The sequence below is a fragment of the Mus musculus genome, chromosome 9 (assembly GCF_000001635.26).
Source record: "Mus musculus strain C57BL/6J chromosome 9, GRCm38.p6 C57BL/6J".
Classification (NCBI taxonomy): Eukaryota; Metazoa; Chordata; class Mammalia; order Rodentia; family Muridae; genus Mus; species Mus musculus.
The window spans coordinates 63,092,720-63,115,206 of record NC_000075.6 but is presented as its reverse complement, the minus strand read 5'-3'; the positions used below and the strand labels follow the sequence as shown (position 1 = coordinate 63,115,206).

At 46.2% G+C, this 22,487-nt stretch overlaps 1 long non-coding RNA gene across 13 annotated transcripts; it reads right to left on the bottom strand.

Annotated features, from left to right (window-relative positions):
• Window positions 1-6,973: 6,973 nt before the first annotated feature.
• On the bottom strand, window positions 6,974-21,849 carry Gm35658. Of its 13 annotated transcripts, XR_870846.1 has the most exons (4): window positions 21,582-21,791; window positions 10,390-12,045; window positions 10,154-10,218; window positions 6,974-9,359 (listed from the first exon to the last, which is right to left on the bottom strand). It is a non-coding gene; the product is annotated as a predicted gene, 35658 (long non-coding RNA). The 13 variants fall into 13 exon arrangements; XR_870837.2 differs by adding an exon at window positions 16,041-16,209 and having other exon boundaries at window positions 6,974-12,045; window positions 21,582-21,849; XR_001779205.1 differs by adding an exon at window positions 17,286-17,607 and having other exon boundaries at window positions 6,974-12,045.
• Between the last annotated feature and the right edge of the window lie 638 nt (window positions 21,850-22,487).

Genomic DNA, 22,487 nt, shown 5'->3' with positions numbered 1-22,487 from the left:
TAATGAACCCTGATGAGGTTAAATGGCAAGACTCCCTAACTAATACGTGGAATGGTTCAGATCCCATTTTAGTATGGGGGAGAGGTTCTGTTAGTGTGTTTTCACAAAAAGAAGACGGAGCGCGATGGCTGCCTGAAAGATTGGTTTGTCAAGTGGACGTAGATCCTGAGTCTTCTAGTAAGCATGATTCCAATAACGGAGATGGCTAAAAATCTTTATCAGCCAACTGAGGTAATATGGAGCATAGCCTCCACTATTACCTGAGAAGTACAGTTTTTTCTGCTGATTCTCAAAGCCACCTCCCCTACACTGGCAGGCCAGGCCTTGTGTCTGATCGCTGGTAATTGAGTGCTTGGGATATTCCCCCCCACTCCCCGACTTTAGGATCATCTTTGGCAAGCTCAGTCATTCACCATGGCAGTTATTCATCGCTATGAAGAAATGCATTGAGTGCATATTCATATGTCCTTCATGGCTTTGGTCTGGATTGGAAAAAGGTGTGCTATGAAGGCTGGCAGTCAAAGATGGGCCACTGATGTTCTATGACTCTTATCAACCTAAGACAGAAGTTTGTGCCAACTGGCCATGTGTGTTCATGATAAACACTGCTTGTGCAAATAAACACAAGCAAGCTGTGGGTGTTTTCCAGGATGGGTAAGAGAGAGTCTAGACACGGACCTAAGTTAGATGCAGCTGCCATATTCCCATATATTCCCAGGCAGGACTATGGAACATAAGTAAATCTTATGCCCTAGTCCAGCTAATTTTTGATAAATGAAAAGGGAGGAATTGTGCCCTTCCCCCAGCCTTGAGGGAGCTAAATCAGACCTTGTTTTGCCACCCCTGTCTAGCCCAGCGAGAGTGGAGTCTTCTGACCTAGGTGAAGTCTGCTGTCCTGCCATGTCCGCAGCTTCCTGCAAGAAGCCACTGCTGCTTGTTTTCCTGGGGAGATCCTGGCAAAGCAGGGGATGGGTCGTCCCCCCCTTTAAATTCAGACTTAAGAATTAAACATTGGGCCTGGATTAGAAACTTTGTCTTGGCCTCGTTCCTCTCTCGTCTGTCCTTCCTTCCCATCCATCCCCAGCCTTCCTTCCAGGTACCCAGTGCCCCGTGGCCGATGGTGGCTACAATCAGGTTTATTCCGGCCACTCTGATGAGGGCCTGGGAAGGATGCTTCATTATTAGATTGCAGGAAATATGTGACTTACACTCTTGGATTTATAAATCAATTGCCTGCGTTGCTTTTGTATTGCCCTACAAAGCATCAGGACCGAGGCAGCTTACAAAGAAAGCATTTAATTTGGGGCTCACGGTTTGAGAGGGTTAGAGTCCATGACCACCATGGTGGGGAGCATGCAGCAGGCAGGCAGGCAAGCATGGCGCTGGAGCAGTAGCTGAGAGCTCATATCTGATTTGCAAGCATGAGGCAGAAAGAGAGCTAACTTGGAATAGAATGGGATTTCTTAAAACTCAAAGCCGATCCCTAGTGGCTCCAACAAGGTCAAGCCTAATCCTTCCCAAACAGTTCTACCAGCTGTGGACTAAGCATTTAAATACACAAAAATACACAAGTCTACGGCAGCACTCTCATTCAAACCACCATGGGTGTTTTTCATTTATTCCCATTGGGTACGTTACTTCAGGGCTGCCGCAGAGACAGCTCATCAGTTAAGAGTGCTTGCTTCTCTTCCAGAAGACCAGAATTGTTTTCCCAGCTCCTACCTTGGGCAACTCATATCCACATGTTACTACTCCAGCCGCAGGGAACCTGATGCCCTCCACCCACACCTGCTTGTTAGTACGCACACACATATAAATAAATAATAAAATAAATCTTAAATTAAAAAAAATTTATGTTGTGTGTATGGGTATTTTTGTCTGCATGTATGTCTGTATGCGTGCCTAGTGTCTGTAGAAGACAGAAAATAGCATTGAATCCCCTGGAACTGGAGTTACAGACAGCTGTGAGCTACCACGTGAGTTCTGAGAATGAAATCCTGGTCCTTTATGAGAGCAGCAAGTGCTCTTAACTAGTGAGCCATCTCTCCCAGGCCCAATAAAATAAATCTTTTTTTTAAAGCTATTTTAGCACTTTTCCCTGGTTGGATTATATAAATGTAAACAGTTCAATATTAAAGCTATGGGAGACTATAAATGCAAACTAAGTCCCTTGTCTGTCCCTGTCCTCAAACCATTTATGATTTCTTCTAGGAAGCAGCTGTGGCTAGTTTCCTGTGTATTCTTCTAGGGATATTCTACACATCACACACACACACACACACACACACACACACACACACACACACGGTGACAAGTTCTCCTGACTTAGCCAAGTAGGATCTGCCTGCTAAGAAATCTGAAGGTAGGTATTCAAGGTGAGAGCAGCCACAGCCATGACACCTTTCGTGCTGACTCTGGCCTGCTGGCTAATTATGCCTGTTGGTCACAGGTGGCCTGCTCTGCAGTCACCCTCACACTTGAAGTTCAGAAAAGAAAAAGCAGGAAGGTCAAGGGCAAGAATGACTGGGCTGAGACACAAGGGTTCTCAGGTGTCTCCTGCTGTCTCCTATTTACATCCAGTGACCACAATGGCGTCATGGGGCCAGATGGAGAGGGCTGGGGAAGTGGAGTATTTTATCTGGACTCACTGCTTCTCCAAACAACATTTTTCTGGTAAAGAGTAACAGTAAATACATGCACACTCCATTTACCCGTTTTATTTCTTGAAGTGCACACCTCCAATGTCAGTTAGATCTCCTTACTTCCCTTTATATTTAATCAAATGAGAACATGGTGCCTATTTTTGTGGTACAGATTTATTTATTTATTTATTTATTTATTTATTTATTTATTGTGACAAGGTTTCTCTGTGTCACCCTGGCTGGCATGGAACTCACTCTGTAGAGCAGGCTGGCTTTGAACTCAGAGATCTGCCTGCCTCTGTCTCCTGAGTGATGGGATTAAAGGCCCGCCCACACCACCACCACCACCCAGCTTGTTTCCAATTTTCTAAATGCATGTTATTGTTTTTGAAGCTGGACACAAAGCCACCCAGACTAAAACTGCATTTCCAAGCATGCTTTCAGTTAGGTGTGAGGCCATGTGGCTGAGCTCTGGCCTGGGGGGGTCCAGAGGAAAGGAAGGTGATACCCATATCCCTGTAAAGTGCACTGTGTGCCTTCCTCTCCCTCCACAGAAGTCTACATCAATGGGACTCACTTCGTTTCTGAACTCAGTAGCTTTTTCTCCTTAAATAAAACGCAGAACCTCAGCTCTGATAGCGCTCTTTCCACAAATGACACCACCATTGGCCTTTTCTTTGTAGTTAAGAGGAGTTGACTCTTTTCCCGCTTCCATGGGCACGAGCACACACACAAATACACACACAGGGGAGGAGGAGAGGGAAAGAGGGAGATTAAAAATTAAATCTTAAAAAGGGGGTTGGGGGGCTGGTGAGATGGCTCAGTGGGTAAGAGCACCCGACTGCTCTTCCAAAGGTCTGGAGTTCAAATCCCAGCAACCACATGGTGGCTCACAACCATCTGTAACGAGATCTGACGCCCTCTTCTGGAGTGTCTGAAGACAGCTACAGTGTACTTACATATAATAAATAAATAATAATTTAAAAAAGGGGGGGGATTGGGGTGGGGCTTTGAAAAAGTGTGAGTGGCCCCAAGTAAGCACCAAGATTCATCAAATACTCACAATCCGATCACCATAAGTCTATACGTTTCTTTTATTTTTCCCAGTGCAGGACCAGTTTCATCAAAACATCAGTAGACTTCACACTTACAGGAAGAAGATGGACATGAGTGACTACTCATGGCTTCTCAGTCCTGTGACAGAGGATGGTAAATGCACCTGTGACAACACACAAGTGCGCCTTGACATCAACCTCCCATTTGTTTATAATGAAGGGCAGCTGACCCACAGCCACCTCTGCCTTCTGCATGCAGTCTGCGTGCGTGTGTGTGTGTGTGTGTGTGTGTGTGTGTGTGTGTGTGTGTCTGTGTGTCTGTGTGTCTGTGTGTCTGTGTGTCTGTGTGTGCGCGCGCACTCTCGAGCGTGCAGGAGCGAGCAGGAGTTCCACAGGCACAGTGCAGGAGGTAGCTGAACTCCAGGAGAGACTCCACAGTGGGTGTGACATGTTACCTGCTGCTCATTACACCCTCACAGCTTGAAAGCTCCTTGAATTACCCAAGTTGGCTCCTGTCCTTCAAGGCTAGCCTGTACCATCAGCCACTGGAGGAGGCCACATTCTTAGGAAATACAATAAAAGGAAGCAGTCAGTCTGGGGGATGTAGCCAGGTGAAAAAGCATGCTTGCATGATTTAACATGCAAGATCCTGGCCTTACACACACACCCTTGCATGCACACACATACGCAGGAAGTATTAAGAGGTATTTTGAGAATGGTAGGTCTGAGATGGTGATAAGCACCATTCCTTAGTAAGAAGTATTAGTAACAATCCCTCCCTTAGAAAGGGCTGTGTGTACAGCACTGTCTCTCTCGGCTTCTCTTTACTTACTCATTTGGATTTCTTTTCTTCCTTTCTTTTCTTTTTCTTTTTTTTTTCCTTTTCTTCCTTTCTTTTTTTTTTTTTTTTTTTTTTTTTTTTTAGATCCTTTGAGTACCTCTGGTTGACCTGGAGATCACAGTGATTGGCATGCATTTATTTTCAAGTGCTGGGAGGCCTGCTTCATTTACTTTTGATTTTTATAAAAGTGCATATATTTTCCATTATGGTGGTGCATGCAGCTCTTGGGATGCATAATCAGGCAGACCTCCGAGTTTCAGGCCACCCTGCCCTACATAGCAAGTCCTAGGACAGCCAGTCTATACCGTGAGACTTTCTCAAAAGTAAATATAGAAAGAAAGGAAGGGAGGAAGGGAGGAAGGAAGGGAGGAAGGAGACTGTTAACGTGTGTGGAGGTCTGCGGACATGCAAGGATCACTTCTCTCCTCCCATCATGGGTTCCTGGGATGGAACTCAGGTCCTAAGGTTTATACCTGCTAAGCGTCCACATACAAACTTTTCATATTTTTGAGACAAATTCTCACTTTATAATTCAGGCTGGTTTTAGACTTAACTGTATAGCCCAGGCTAGACTCCAACATGCATTCCCCCTGCCTCAGCATCCTGAATGCTGAGATTACAGGCATGCACCACCACACCCAGCCTGAAATGACTGAATAAGTATATTTATCTGAATTTGAAGGGCCTCCAGGAACCAGCAGTAGGAAGGCAGTATTTGCATTTTAAGAGCTGGAAAGCCTCCAGCTGACTGCTTGCGTTTATGTCTGGATGGCCCGGCCACTTGGGAACTGTGCCATTCCACAAGTGACTTACCTGTTCTTAGCTTCTCTGCCTTCATCTTTAAAGTGAAAATAATAGTACACATTTTATTACTGGGAGGAGGCTGGGCCAGCCTTTCAGTGACCAGAGCATCTGTGATGTTCAAAGGGTGTGGGCAGCCAGGGAGAATTATCCAACTAATAGTATAATTACCTTATTACGTTAACAGTATCACTTCAAAGGGATATTGGGAGGAAGGTACACGCAGAGGAACACGGCAGAGGCCGGTAGTGCGTGCTGTCAACATTATTCAGGTCCCTATTTTGCAAATGAGGAAATCAAACCCCTGATGCAGAACATGAAGCTAGTGGGTGGCAGGGCTGGCCCTGAAGTCCAGGCGGGTCCAGTATCCTCCAGCTGCCCAGCTGGGATGCAGACAACCCCCGCCCCCGCCAGAAGGCACCCTGGGAACGGAAAGCTGGCCGCCCTCCAAGTCCTAGGGCGCCCTGGAGCTGAGTCCTGCTGCCCCTCCCCCACTCGGGAACAAAGTGCACTTCTGCAGTTGGGGGAACATTCCAGCAAACCGAAAGCACTGCGGGGATGACCCAGCGGCTGCTTCCCGCAAAGGGGCGCGAGAACATCGTGGGCCCTAGACCGGCCTTCGGGGACCGCCCGCACCGGCCGGGGTGTGCACCCGCAGTTGCACGCAAGGAATCCTCTGTCGGGTTAGTGATGCTTGGCCAGGACAGGCGTCCCGCCAAGCAAGCGCACAGCTCGCTCCTGCTCTCCCTGCCGCCCCTAGCTCTTCCTGTTCTGGAAAATAAGGACAAGGAGAGCCTGCAGAGTGAGCTCCTGTGATCCCACAGTAGACCATAGCCTTTCGTTTTGGTTGTACGCCCCCCATCCCCATACTTTGCCCAGTATTTGCACGCATGGCCACATGGATTAACAATGGGGTCCCACCATTGTACAGTTGATATTTAACCCACTTTTCAGAGCAGTTTTAGGTTAACAGAAACTTGTAGGATACCCTTTCGGGCCTCTTTCCCAGCATCCCCAGCTCCTCTGGTTTGGCTTTTTGCTTTTCTAACCCTGGATCCACAGAATCTCTGCATTTCTATTCACTACTCGGTTGAAGGGCCGATCTGTACTGAAAAGTCATCAGCTTTTGGCAAAGGCAGCCGTCACTGCAGAATCCTGCTCCCCCTTCAGCCTGTGCTGGTTAATGTTAATTGTCAACTTGGTAAGCTCTGGAGTTACCCCAAGATGGGCCTCTGGCCATGCCTGTGGGGACTTATCTTGACTTTTTTTTTTTTTTTTTTGGTTTTTGAGACAGGGTTTCTCTGTGTAGCCCTGGCTGTCCTTGAACTCACTTTGTAGACCAGGCTGGCCTCGAACTCAGAAATCCTCCTGCCTCTGCCTCCCGAGTGCTGGGATTAAAGGCGTGTGCCACCACGCCCAGCTATCTTGACTTTTTTTTAATGGAGGTGGGAAGACTCACCCACTGTGGACAGAATCATTCCTGGCGCTAGGATCTTGGACCAAGTACATGGAGAGCCAGAGCTGGGCAGCAGATGAGTTGACTTCTCCACCTTGAACTGTGGCAAAAATGCACCCTTTCCCTCTCAAATTGCTTTCGTCAGGGAGAAAAATAAGACACAGCCCCAGAGCAGCACTGTAGTTTTCTGGTTTTGTCTGTTTTTATTTCTTTATGTTTTCATCTCTATGTTTTTGTTTATTCCACAGTGCCCTTTGTGAATTTTTCAGAATGGCTTCCTTCACTAAGTAGTATGTTCTTAAGTTTCTTTCATGTTTTTGTTTTTGTTTTTATAGCTGAGAGCTCATTTATTAAGTCTGCTTAATTATATCCCATGGTATTGTTGAACTGTTGAACTTCAGTTTACTAATTCACCTTTTGAATTGTCTACAACTGTTGAAAATTATGGTATCTTTGTTAATTTTGATTTTTTTTTTTTTTTACTAAATTTATGTGCTAATTTTTATGTCAAGCTGACACAGGCTAGAGTAATTTTGGTAGTGGGAACCTCAAAAGAGAGAATACCTCCACCAGGTTGACTAATAGACTCATTCTATGGCGCATTCTCTTGATTGATGGTTTATATGAGTGGACCCAGCCATTGTGGATGGTGGCACCTGCGGGCTGATGATCCTGGATGTGGTAAGAAAGTCGCAAGGGGCAAGCCAGTGATTAGTGGCCCTCCATGGCCTCTGTATCAGCTCCTGCCTCCATGGTCCTGCTCAATTTTGAGTTCCTGCCCTGACTTCTCTGTGATGGACTGATGTGGAAGTGTAAGCTGAAATAAATTCTTTCCTTCCACGTTGCCTTTGGTCATGGTGTTTCATCACAGAAATTGGAACCCTAAGAATAATTAATTAATGAATTTCCTGTGAGGGAAAGGTGTGGATGTACCATTACTGTGTGTGTAGAGGTTAGAGAACAGCTTGCAGGGGGAGCTTTTACCTTCTACCCTGTATAGAACACAGGCTTAGTCGCAAGCATCTTTTCCTGCCAAGCCATCTTGCTGTCCATTTTGACAATCATGAATGAAACTTTTTGTTGTTTTGGGAAAGGGTCTTTTGTTGTTTTGGCTAAGGCTGGTCTTGAACTTCCTGCGTAGTTGGACTTTGAACTTCTGATCTCTTGCCTCCACCACCTAAGGTCTAGAGTTTCTGGAGTTTGCCACTATGCCATGCCTGGTTTATGTGGTGCTGGGGACTAAGAGAGGGCTTCGTGTATGCTAGAGAAGAGTTCTACTAACAGAGCCCCATCCTCAGCTACAACTATGAATGAAATGTCTACAAACATTGTATGTGGACATTTATGTTCATGTGTGCCAGCTTGTTCCTTTTGATTATGCTCTGAATGGCTGGCAGCCGTCTACAGATCCATGTCATTGTGTTAACTCCTTCATAAGACACTGTCATGCCTTCTTTATTGTCAACTGTTGAAACAGCCTTTCTTGTCATTTGTGGTGGGGTGGTTTGAATGAGAATGGTCCCCCATAGGCTCAAATATTTAGATGCTTAATCCACAGTTCATGGAACTGTTTGGAAAGGACTAGGAGGTGTGGCCTGGGGCTGGAGACACTAAGAGCTCTTCCTGAGGACCTGAGTTCAAGTCCCAGCACCCACTTCAGGTGGTTTGCAACTGTCTGCACCCCAGCTCCAGGGGCAGTCTCATACCTATAACCTCTGTGAGCATTTGCATCCATGTGCAATGCCACCACCACCACACACACATGTAGTTAAAATAATGTAAGTGAATCTTAAAAAAAAAAAGAAGAGGGAGGAGGAGGTGTGGCCTTGGTGGAGGTGTATTGCTGGAGGTGGATTTTGAGTTTGAAAAAGCTTTGACCAGGCCCAGTTATCTGCCTTTCTGCCTCAGGCTTTCCAATCAGATGTAAGCTCTCAGCTGCTTTGTTCTAATACCTTTTCTGCTTGCCTGCCTGCTTGTTTGCCTCCTGCTATGCTCTCTGCCATAACAGCCACTGGACTAACTTCTGAAACTGTAAGCAAGCTCCCAATTAAATGCTCTCTTTTTTTAAGTTGCCTTGGCCATGGTGTCTCTTTACAGCAACAGAAGAGTGACTAAGACACTTAAATTGCTGTCTTTTTATTCTGACCTTGTAAACCAGCTGGTTGGTCTATGCTTGATGCTGTCTTATACCTGCTAAGGCTTTTGAGTGCCTACTGTGTGCTCTAAAGCAGGCATTGTGGAACTTTACCAAAGACTAAGTGAAAATTGATATGAAGCTCCGTGGGGGTCTGCTCTTCCTTTTGTTTTCTGTGTTGGGCTGTGTGGCCCCCAGAAGCATCTGAGGGATTATAATTCGAACACAGGGTCTGGTTCTAAGAACCACACTATCTCTCTTTTCAAGTATCCCCAGTTCAAAACTCAAATCAAGGTGGGTCTCAACCAATGAGTCAGAAGAGCTTTGAGAAGTCAAGGGACCCAGTGACAGCTTGCTGCTGGGCAGATGCAGGAAAACGGCATTAGAATCCATCCATGAAGCTTGTATGCATTAGACACAATCTTAAGCCCTGGAGAAAAAATAAAGACACAAGGCAAATTGATAGAGATCAAATGATCCAGCCAGAGAAGCAGAAAAGAAACACAGCAAGAAAATGCTTAGGAAGGCTATAGGCCAAGCTGCAAAGGAAACACAGGTGTCAGTGATGGGTGACATTCTGGGATGGAGAGCAGGGTCGGGTGCTGCCACTCAAGTCAGGCTAGCTTTGAAGGAAGTGACTTTGAACCCTTGAGAATTTTAGCATGAGGGCCAGACATAGTAAGAGCTATGCAGAATATTCTAGTAGCTGGAACAAGCAAAAGCTTGTAAGAACAGGTTCTTGCTATACTCCAAATGCCCTTGGAAGGGAGTGTGGGAGGCCACAGGAAGTCAGAGAGCGTCGATCAAATGAAATCGCAGTAAGGTATGGTGGCACATGCTAGGGAGACAGGCAAGAGAAAAGTCACAAGTCCTAGGCCAGGACTACACAGGGAGACTGTTTCAAAACAACAACATAATAATAAATACAATTTAAAAAGGCGAAGTTTTAAAGTAGATGCATCTTGTTTCTAGGAACTATCTAATTTCAAAGAACTGTCTCTGGAAGTGGTAGAGAAGGCTGGGAAGCAAGGTCAAGGGCACCTGCTCTGGGGTGCACCTGTTAAAGGCCAGGCTGGATGCAGGCTGCTCACACCGTGTGGCATTCAGTCCTTCCACAAATTACATTACAGATGATGAGATCAGGCTTGGGTTTCATTCAAACACAAAGGGAAAGCCACTGAAGGGTTTTAGGAGAGGAAGGTGTGACAGTTCATGTCAACTTACCCCAGTCCAGAATCATCTAGGAAGACAGTTTCGGTGAGGGATTAGCTAGGTCTGGTTGGACACACCTGTGGGGAACAGTCTTAACTATGCTGGTTGATGTGGGAAGACACAGCCCATTGATGGTGGTACCGTGCCTGGTTTTGGGTCTTGGACTTTGCAAGAGTGGAGGAGGTAGGCTTGCATGCATTTCTCTCTGCTCCCTACCGCAGATGTGACTTGCTGCCTCAGGTTCCTACCTTGACTTTCCCACAGTGAAGGTCTGTGACCTGGAATTGTAAGCCAAACAAACCCTCTTCTCCATCATGCTGCTCTCTGTCAAGGTATTTGTCACAGCCACAAAATAAACCAAGAACAGCAGTACTCAGCTGGACCAAGGCTGGATCAATTCTGTAAAAAATATCCTGCTGGGGCTGGTGTTGCTTAATGGTGGAGCACTTGCAGAGCAGAAACCTGGCTCTGGATTTGGTCTCAGTGCTGAAAGCAAGAGAGGAAGAGTGAAGATTTGACTGAAATGATGGCAGTGAACACAGGGATTGCTGGGTGGCCTTGAATTTTATATCAGAAATGACTCTGGGAAGAACCACTAATGGATGCCAGGGTACAGAGAGGAAGGAAATAAAGACATGTCCATTTTACTTATTTTGGGAGGGAGTTACCTCCGTGCAGACTCACCTTCAGCAAGCACAGATGGCATAAATTCATCGATATGAAGAGATGCATTGAGTGTATATTGTGGCTTTGGTCTGATTGGGGAAAAGGTGTACAATGAGTCCTTGGCTGGGAGCCAAGGACGGGCCATGGGGTCTATGACTTATTTTCAATATAAGACAGAGGCATGTGCCAAGAGGTTGTGGTTTGTTCATAATAACACAATAGAGCCGTGTTTGTGCAAATAAACACAAACAAGCTGCACGTGTTCTCCAGGACAGATAAGAATAAGTTCATTAAAGACTGCAGTCCTAAGATAGGCGTGGCCACCAGCCACCATAATTCCCAGGCAGGACCATGGAGTATAAGTACATTTTATGTCTCAGTCCATCTAATTTCTATTATATAATTAGGGAGAAATTGTAGCCTCCCCCAGCCTTGAGCAGGCTACCTCAGACCTGTTGTGCCGCTGTGAACAAGACCACCTAGGGTGGAGTCTCCCAACCTAGATAGATAGGTCTATTGTTCTGCCACCTCTGCCATTTTCTCCAAGATGCAGCTACCTGCTGAGAGGCTGAACCTGTTCTCCTGACTCTATCCTGACAAAACAAGATCCTGGCATGGTAGGGGATGGGAACCCCCCCCCCTTTATAAGCTCAGACTCTTAAGTAAACTTTGGGCCTTGATCAGAATCTTTGTCTTGGTCTCGTTATTTCTCTCACCATTTTCTCCCATGCAGCTCCAGCCTCCCTTTCAGAAACCTGGTTCATGTAGCTGAGGGTGGCTACAGGAGGTTGGGGGGGTTGGGGGGATGGACTGGGTTCCAAGCCAAGGCCTCATATATGCTAGGCAAGTGACCTAGAGTTTCTGTGGGAAAGAAAATATAGATTGAACAGCTCTAGACTGGCCAGGGTGAATGATGTCAGAGGGCTTTGGGACAGACTTGTTTCTGGTTCCTAGCCCTGGATTGGGTTAGAACCAGAGGACTATTGCTTCCGTGTAGGAAGATTAGGTCAGAAGGTGGTTCAAAGTATGAACTTTGGGTACAAGGAAACATAAGCATCTTGGCCGTCTGTTTACCTGGTAATTATTGGGTGTCACCTAAGTCTAGAATCTCAGAAAACTCAGCTAGAGCAGCACCAGTAGTCCATCAAGGGGGCGTCAGTGCAGAGCATGAGTCGGCATCTCATTGTGTTCCTCTGAAGGGGCTCCATGGGTCCAGGGAACCAGCGGACACTGGGCAGCTGCAACAATACAGAGATGGGCTGAGTTTAGATCACACACACACACACACACACACATAGAGAAACAGACACACAGATATACACACACACAGACAAAGAGAGATACACACATACACACACAGACAGACAGACAGACAGATAGACATACAGAGACATACAGAGAGAGAGAGAAACAGACACAGAGAGAGAGAGAAAGAGAGAGAGAAACAGACACACAGATACACACACACACACAGATACACACACAGATACACATATACACAGACATACACAGACACACACACAGATAGACAGACATACACACAGACACATACAGAGAGAGAGAAACAGACACACAAACACAGAAAGACACACACACACACAGACACACAGACACACAGACACACACACACACATGGGAACAAACACCAGTACTTGCTGATCAAAAGAGACAGAGACTAGGATGGTGTGGGGTAGACTCCTGGGACAAGCCTCAAACAGCTGGCAAGTGAATCTGATTCTGGGATTGCAAAAACCACAAATGGGCTCAGAAAGGAACAAGCACTGACTCTGATCTGGCCTTTGCGTGTCTGGTAGAAGATACAGATGCTGGGAATATGAGAAAAGACTGGGGGACCAGAAGGGACTATATTGATATTGTCTTTCCAAGTCTTATTTATTCAGACTAAGGAATGTACTTCTAACACATAAGAGCCAACAGTGGGCAAGAGATATCACTTCACAGTGATGGCCTAGCAAAGAGTTTTGGTTTGGTTTGGATTTTCAAGACAGAATTTCTCTGTGTAGCCCTGGCTATCTAGAATTCACTCTATAGATCAAGATGGCTTCAAACTCAGAGGTCGGCCTGTCTCATTCTCTCAAGTCCTGGGATTAAAGCCATGCATTACCACCACCCAGGTTATTTTAGTGTGTGTGTGTGTGTGTGTGTGTGTGTGTGTGTGTGCAGTTTAGGGTGTCTTCATTGCTCCTTAGTGAGTCGGGGTCTCTCACTGAACCCAGAGATTGTTGAGAGCACAGAGAGCACCTGTGGAGGCCAGAAGAAGGTATTGGATCCCTGGAGACAGAGTTAAGCACAGCTGTGAGCTGTACAGCATAGGTGTCAGGGAACAAAATATTGTCCTCTGCAAGAGCAACAACTGCTCTTAACTTGGAGCCAATTCTATAATCCCTTGTTTTAGTATTTTTGAGGAAAAGGCTTTACTAAGTAGACCAGGCTACCCTTGAACTTAAGCTCTTCCTGCCTCAGACTCCTGAGTGGTGAGGTTCCATGCACAGCTCTAACAGAGAACTGAAATGAACTGTAGGGCTGTTGGGGTCCCAAATCCGCTCCATCATAGGGCTCAGCCACTTGGGGAGGCAGGATGTGGGAAATTTGACAGTGCTTACCCGACGCTGTCACCAGGTGGGTGTCAGGCTGTAGGGAAGCCCCAGCACACTGCTCTGGGGTGAGGAAGCAGTCTGAGGAGCAGGGACAGCCAGAGCTGGTTGTGGGGGGGTGTCCCTGGGCCTTTGATGAGGCCGGGACCGTATAGTTCTCAGGCTCTTGGGCACCCAGGAGCCGCTGGGAGCTGCAGAAGAACTGAGAATGGAGTGGGGGTCTGCTGGCTGGATTTGGCCCTGGGGACTGGGACGGGGTGTATGTGTGGAGAGGGGAGCTCCTACTGGTCCCCTTGGGGGAGTCCTTGGCTTGGGCTTGGCTTGGTGGCAGAGGCTGGGAGCACAGAGAGGCCTTCTATGGGAGATTAGACGGCAGCTCTATAGGCGAATGCCTTCTCCATGACCCACAGTGGATCGTGATTAAAAGAGGCAGTCCATAGTTCTAAGACATTTATTGTCATGGTGGAAAGTGGATGAATAAAACCATACGCCACTTCTCAGGGCGGGCCTGAGGTTAAGCAGCTTTTGCAGGGAGGAGTGTCTGGGAAGGAAAGCTTATTGGCTAAGCCCTTCAGGCCTTTAGGTACCTCATTAAAATGGAGATCTGTCTTGAGCTTATGTGACTGCAGGTCACATTCTCTATAAGTGGAGGGGCTTGGGGCATTGTCCTTACATGACTGATGGCCACAAATCTATGGGAGGCTGTGGCTATTGACAGGGGCCTAGTGCCCAGGAATCAGGTGAAGTGCCTACCGTCCCTTCAGGGTCACGGGGGCTTCTAGCCTTAGCTCAACCAGGAACCAGTCTACCTACCCTTCAAGGTGCCACAATGAACAACCAAAACACTGCTTGTTTAAAACAATGGGCAAGCAGCCATGCACGCTGCTTCCATGCCTTTTGATGTGTGCCCACAGTAAGCACAAGGAGTACCATTCAAGTATCTCCACGGGGCAAATTCCTCTGCTATTTGGGGAACACAAGATGCTGGAGAAGCCACTTGGAGAGCTGTGCAGTTCTTTCCAGTGAGGTCAGGAATAAACTACTGAATAGAAAAAGCATTGAGGTGAGGATGGCTCCGTTTTACTCTCTCCCATAGCCTCTCAGTGTCTTTCTTCTTGGTGTGGTGGCCCCAGGGACACTGATTCAACCAACTCCTCCTAGATAATTCATGGCTATCATTTTTAGATGTCTATGTCAGAAATCCCAAGTGTCTGGAGTTACCAACAGTTGCTAGCCACAAAATGTGGGTGCTAAAAATTGAATGTGGGTCCTCTGTCTGAGCAGCAAGCACTCCTAACCACTGAGCCATCCCTCTACCCGGGGTCACAGCACTAGACTGCACTCCTTCATGGCAGGCATTTGTTAAGGTTGAGTTAAGAGGCTGATTGGTTGGAAGCTGGGGCTCACCACACAGCCTCGCTCTTCTGACTTCCAGTGGGGTTATCATCGGTGGCTTGACTGAGCTCCAGTCTATCAGTCAGGTGCTTTCTGTAGTCTGTCCAGATTTTTGTAATTGCCCTCAGAGGAAGGTTCAGTCTGGATCATCCAGTCTACCCTAACAAAGCACAAATCCCTCTTCTCAAAGATTTCTTTTTCATGGTGGTTAAATATACATGACATAAAATTTGCCTGTTAAAACCATTTCATGGGCCAGGGAGATGGCTCAGATGGGCAAAGGCACTCTCTGCCAAGCCTGAGGGCCCAAGTTCACTTTCCAGTACTCACATGGTAGAAGAAGAGAACCAACCCTGCAAGTTGTCCTCTGATCTCCACACATGTGCCACACACCCTCCCCAAACACTCATCCTGACACAGAGGTAAATAAATAAATGCAGAAATAAATAAACAAAACTATAAAGCCATTTTATAGTGTAGCTTTCTGTGGTGTGTGGGGCTTTCTGTGTTTGTTTGAAAATCACCACTAACTAGATCCAGAACATTTCCACCCACCCAGAGGAAAACCTCAGATTCACTAAGCTTCTCCCTGTTCCTCCCCCCTCCACCCAGGGAACCGCTAGTCTGCCCTCTCTATGAACCTGCCTCTCTAGATAGCTCATAAAGCTGGAATCTGCATTGAGTGGCCTTTTGAATCTGTATTCCTTCACTTATAATGCATTCAAGGACATAGTCCGTTTATTCATTCACTCATTTATGTTTGTTTGTGGGTAGGTGGGTGTGTGTGTGTCTGTGTGTCTGCTTATTAGCATATGCATCATGTTTGTACAATACCCGAAGAGGCCAGGAGAGGGCGTCTGATCCCATGGAGCTGGAGTAATAGAAAATTGTTAGCCAACTGATACGGGGGCTGGGGACTGAAATTAGGTTCTCTGAAAGAACAGCAAGCCCTTTAATCCACTCTGCCATCTCTCTAGCCCCTCTCCAACATGTTTTTCAAAAAGTAAATAAATGTAAGACACACACACACACACACACACACACATACACAGCTTACTATTGCAACCCCAGTACTTAGGAAGCTGAGAGGTTGGTCTGAAATACATTGTGAAATCCTATCTCAAAAACAAAAAACAAACAAACAGACAAACAAAAACCCACAAAACAAAAATCTACCCTCAAAAACCCACAAAACAAAAATCTACCCTGAAGTACACACTCACAGACTGCAGGAGCCATTGCCTCTGCCTTCTGAACCCGCTGCCCTACAGTAGGCACACAGAGTAAAGATCACAGTAAACAGGTTGCTGGCATTTGACAGTCCATTACGCTTGCTGCTCGCTCACTCTCTCTCCAGTCCTCTGCTAGAGCAGGATGTGCCTTCTCTCCAGCCTGCAGTGTGAAAGTTCAGTGCTTACATACAGTGTGTACCAATCGAATCAGGATAATTACTGTTTCTCTCTCCTCATCATTACTTTGTGTTTGGAGCCTTTGAACTCTCTTCTAGTTATTCATAAAATATAGCATAAGTTATGGTAAATTACAGTCACCCCATGAGCCTGTGACTATTCATAGGCTCTTGTTCACTTTTTGTTTAAATCTGTCTGCAATGTGTTGGCTCCGCCATTAATTTCAACCTCCCTGGCTTCTTTGCTTTGTGTCTCTTGATAATAACATAACTGGCTTTCATTTCCTTCTACAAAGGGTGTTTATATCAGCTTTACTCACGCATGGAACAAGTTTGGTGTTGTTCCCGTTTGCTTTCTGTTGCTGTGATAAACACCGTGGCCCAAAGCACCTGGTGGGAGGAGGGGCTTTATTTGGCTTGGGCTACAGTTCCTCATAGACAGAGGCAGAGACCACCGAGGAATGCTGCTTGCTGCCTTGCTTTTCCTGGCTCCCTTAGCTACCTATCTTATCCTTATCCCAGACTTACCTGCTTAGGGACGGCGCCACTCGCAGTGGGCTGAGCTCCCTCCCTAACACCAATTGACAGTTAAGAAAATGCCTCACAGACAGGCCCATGAGCGCATCAGATGGAGGCCATTTCTCAGTTGAGGTTCCCTCTTTTCTCAGGTGTGTCAGGTTGACAGCTGCAGGACAAATGTACTTCTGCCTTCTTTGGTGTCCCCCTACATACATCTACTGATTTATTTGTGTGTGTGTGTGTGTGTGTGTGTGAGAGAGAGAGAGAGAGAGAGAGAGAGAGAGAGAGAGAGGTTCTGATGCTAAGGTCCTGTTCCCCAACTGGTTCTTGATCTGTCTGTAAAGAAACCATGGGCTAATTGTTGGGTAGAAGGAACAGTTGAGACTTCCAGGTCCCCATGGGCAAGAGGCAAATGAGTGAGAGAGAGAGAGCGAGAGAGAGAGAGAGAGCACACAAGCACTCGAACATGGACACACATACACTCACATACTATTACATGTGTGTGGAAGTCAGAGGACAACTTGTGGGAGTTGGTTCTCACCTTGTACCATGCATCCTGGGGACTGAACTCAAGTGGTAGGGTTTGACAGCAAGCTCCTCTGCCTGATTCACCGTCTTGTTGGTCCTCTGTTGCTTTTTTGTTTGTTTGTTTGTGTATTTTTCTTTCTTTCCTACAATATGGAAGTGACTCAGACTATTTTTGAGTTCTGCTAGTGGTCATCTTTTTCATTTTAAGTGCTGCATTTAACCAATATGTCTTAGCTTATCATCTGAGAAAATAAACAATATTACTTACTCCTTAGGGAAGTAGGAATCTGACTATCCAAGCTGCTTCCCAGGAACAATTAAAATACAGGCAATGCCTAAAAAAGTTTAAAAAAAAAATGAATGGTCCTGCCATCTAGCAATTTCACCCTGGGAGTGTAAGATTAACTGAAAACAGAAGCTTAAACAAATGTTTGCACACCTATGTTCATGGTAACCTTATTAATAGCAGCCCAAAGGTTGAAAGAGTCCGAGCATCCTTCAGCAGCCAGAGCAGTCAGATCAGGTCTATTCATAGAATGAAGTATTACTCAATTTTGAAAAAGAAGGAAATGCCAAACCAGGCTACAACATGGGTGAGCCTTGAGGGTATCAAGGTGAGTGAGATAGGCCAGCCAGGACAAGATAAGGGCTGTGTGAGTCCACTCTGTGAGTCCACAATTAAGCAGCTAGAGTAGTCAGATCTCAACATACAGAAATTATACTGGTGGTCCTCAGTGCCACAGAACTGAATGCTAAGAGTGGTTAAAATGGTAAATGTGGGCTGTCAACATGACACAGAGGGTGTATTAGTCAGAGGCCTCTGGAGTCACAGAACTTATGGAATGTTTCTCTATATTAAGGGAATTTATTGGAATGACTTACAGTCTGCAGTCCAACTAACCCAACAATGGGCAGCTGTGGATGGGAAGTCTAAGAATCTAACAGTTGCTCAGTCCCATGAAGTTAGGTGTTTCAGCTGTCTTCTGCATAAGCTAGAATCCTGAAGCAGTAGGTTCCAACAGATGTGCTGGCAAGTAAGTGCAAGCAGGCAGGGAAGAGTAAGCCTTCCTTCTTCCATTGTCCTTATGTAAGCCTCCAGCAGAAGGTATGGCCCAGCTTAAAGGTGTGTACCACCACACCTGGACCTAAGCTATTCTTTACTTGGAACTTGCTCTGTCCCAGGCTGGCCTTGAACTCAGAGATCTGCTTGCCTCTGTCTCCTCGGATCAAAGGCATGCACTACCTTGCCTGGGCATAAGCTTTTCATGGCCACTATGCCTCAAGATCTGGATCACAGGTGTGCCCTCCATTTCTGGGTTGTGGTTCATTCCAGATGTAGTCAAGTTGGTGACTGGAAAGAGCCATATCAGTGGGAATAGCCATCACAGTAGCTTAGGGTGCTTGCTGCCATCTTGATGACCTGAGGTCCAGTTCCTGGGACTAACAGTGGAAAGAGAGAACTAACTCCCAATAGTTATCCTCTTACCCAATCCCACCCCCAACCCATGGTCACACCATGGCAAGCTCGTACCTACCCACACATCACACACATAAAATAATAGCAGTAAAATTGTAAAAGTTATGTTATATGTATTTTCACACACACACACACACACACACACACACACACACACACACACACACACATACAGCAAGTAACCAAAAGTAACCAAGCATAGTGGCACACACTTTTACTCCCAGAACTTAGGAGGCAGAAGAGAGCAGAGATCTATGAATTTGAGATCAGCCTGGTCTATATAATGAGTTCCAGAACAGTCAGGAATACACAATGAGACACACGATGAGACCCTGTCTCAAAACAATGCCATCACCATCACCATCAGCACCATTACCACCACCACCATCACCACAAACTAAGTCTCCCTTTGCCTCTATTTCCTTTCATCTCGTTTACTTTCATGCATGTGCACACTTGAAGTGTGTGTGTGTGTGTATGTGTGTGTGTGTGTGTGTGTGTGTGTGTAGCAAGTGAGCATGCCAGAGGCTATTGCTGGTTATCTGCCTCAATTGCTCTCCACCTTTTTTGTTTTCACTTTGAAAAGTAAAATCTTTTTTAATTAATTTATTCTCACATATATTACATTCTAATCACAGTTTCTGCTCCCTTCCTAAAAATAAAATCTTAATGTTGTCTTGAAAGCCCTGTACATTAGTACAATGCATTCCGATCATATATCTCCCCACTGCTTTTCTCCGACCCCCGACCTTCTCACACATCTCCCTCTGCCCTTCTGTCCCCTTCTCTTCCTTCTTCCCTGTTTTAATAGCTTGATGAGTTTAGTCGCTGCCTGTACAATGCATGGCATGGGGCCACCCATTAGAACACAGGTGATCTATCTACCAGGGATCATACATCCGAAGGAAGAAATGATCTCCTTCCTCCAGCAGACATCAAATAAAACAGCCATTAGCTCCTGCAACGGGGGGGCCTGCCCAGCCCCTCCCCAGCCCATGCTAGACCGCTGAGTGGCTCCATCTTGGGCAGGCAACCTCAGATGCAGTGGATTCACGAGCTCCATAGCCATGTCAAGTCCCAAAGACAGGGTCTCATGGCATTTCCTCCTGCCCGTTATTTGATACTCCCTAAAGTTTCAGGGGGAAGTCATGGGGGGGGGGGCATTTTATACAGATCTCTGAAGAACTGACACATCATTTATTCTGAACACTCTGACTAGTTATGAGCCTCTGCCTTAACCACTGCCCACTGCCAAAAAAGCCCCTCTGACCAGCACAAACCTGTGTGTACAAACATAGCATTTAAAATGCAATGTGGCTATTTAGCAAAAACAAAAACAACTGGGCTTATCTTCTTCCCCGCTCATAGGCTTTTTTGATCAGCCATCTGCTCTTTTTAGACAGGTTCTCTAAGTGAACCTGGGACTTACCTGTTGTGTGTAGCTTTTGCTACACTGCCTAAGCTCTGGGAACAGACTGTGTTACCAGTCCCTGCCCAGAGACTATTGGATCCATGGATAAAAAACACAGACACACAGGGTTGTTTAATTTCAACTTGCCGTATTGGCACAGTTGTTGGGCTCTACTTATCTCCTGCCTGGAGAAGCCGTCCCTTACTAATCTCTTAGCTCCGCACCTCTCTACCTGCCCTCAACTTTAGTTGTTCAGTTACATCTAGTCCCAGCTCAATGTCACCAACCTATAGATGTGGCCTGTGGCTATCCCTGTCCGAGATCTCACATGGCTTTTTGGCTTTTCTCTCTCTGAAGCCTGGCAATGGCTCTCTCTCTCTCTCTCCCTCTCTCTCTCTCTCCCTCTCTCTCTTTCTCTCTCTCTCTCCCTCTCTCTCTCATTTGCCTCTTGCCCATGGGGACCTGGAAGTCTCAACTGTTCCTTCTACCCAACAACATAGTTTCTTTACAGACAGATCAAGAACCAATTGGGGAACAGGAACTTAGCATCAGAACCACTCCAACACTCACCAATTTGGCTAGGTTGACTGACCAGCAAGCCACCCATCTCTGACTCATACATTGGGACCACAGGGGTGTGTCACCATGTCTGGTTTTTATATGGGTGCTGGGCCTGGCAATGTATGTCCTCAGGTTTAGATAGCAAGCTGTGTCCCTATACTAACCTATTTTCAACTACAGTTGACAAACATGTTCCTAGTCTTTTCAATAATAGTCATAAGTTGCACTGTGTTCTGGTAAATGTAGTCATTGTGGCTAATTGTGTTTGAATAGATACGGTGCTTCCCCACTGCCTGTTTATAGCTCAGGGTTTTCTGGTTTTAGCTCTCCTTTTTTTTTCTTTTTGAGTCAGTGTCTCATATGCAACTCAGGCTAGCCTTGGACTTAGGATCTTCCTATCTCTGCTCCCAAGTGACATTTCTCTTTAAAATTATTTTAGCTATTGTTTTTTTTAAAGATTTACTTTTATTTATGCATGTGTCGGTATATACCATGTATGTGTGGGTGCCCACAGAAGTCAGAAGAGGGAATCAGATCTCCCAGAGCTGAAGTTACAGGTGATATGAACTACTTGACATAGGTTCTGGGAACAGAACTTTGGTCATATGGAAGAGCAGTAAGCAAACTTAACCACTGGGTCACCGCTCCAGCTCCTGTATCACTTCTCTCTCTCTTTCTTTCTCTCTCTCTTTCTTTCTTTCTTTCCCCCTTTTTTTGGTTCTTTCTTTTGGGACAAGATCCCATTGGGCAGTTCCAATTAGTCTGGGATTTGTGATCCTCCTGCCTTAGTCTCCTTCCTATGTGCTGTCCTAAATTGGGATTAGTTTGTTCGATTTTCTTTTCTTTTTTTCTTTTCTTACCTGCCATCACCACCCGGCTTGCTTGTTCAATTTCAATGAGTCTTCAGAGTGATGTCTTTCCAGGTGATAAACAGAAAGGATAAGAACCCAAGCATGGCTGTGTGGTGCTGGTACTGGCCTTTCATTCCATCGGAAGCCGAAGCAGGAGGATCTCTAAGCTTCAGGCCAGCTTGGTCTACGGAGTGAGTTCCAGGAAATCCTGTCTCGAAAAATCAAGGGGAAAAAAGTAGAAGGAGGAGGAGGTAAAGAGAGAGGGGGGAAGGAAGGAGGGAAGGGAAGGGAAGGGAGGGAGGGAGGGAGGGAGAGAGAGAGAGAGAGAGAGAGAGAGAGAGAGAGAGAGAGAGAGAGAGACCATGGTGGTGTGGTCTCTGTAGCCCCAACTCTTTGAAAGCTAATACAGGAAAGGATTCAATTAGAGCCCAGATCCTGCTCTACAGTAACACAAGACCTTGTCTTTCTGTTGTTGTTTGGTTCTTTTGAGATAGGGTTTCTCTGTGTATTCTCTGTGTAGCCCTGGCTACCCTGGAACTTTCTCTATAGACCAGGCTGGTCTCAAACTCAGAGATCTATCCACCTGCTTCTGCCTCTTACGTGCTGGGATTAAAATCGTTTGCCACTGCCCCACAAGACCCTTCTTGTCTACGCGCGCGCGCGCGCACACACACACACACACACACACACACACACACACACAGAGAGAGAGAGAGAGAGAGAGAGAGAGAGAGAGAGAGAGAGCTGGAGACATGTCTTAATGGCATGGACTGAGAACTGAGGTGGGGATTCCCACACCCATGTAAGAAGCTGGGAATCCCAAATATACTTGTACCCTAACTTAGAGTGAGGCAGGGACAAAGGCTCTCTGATGCTCGCCCCAGCTAAGGTGAGCCCGGGCTCAGGAAGATAACT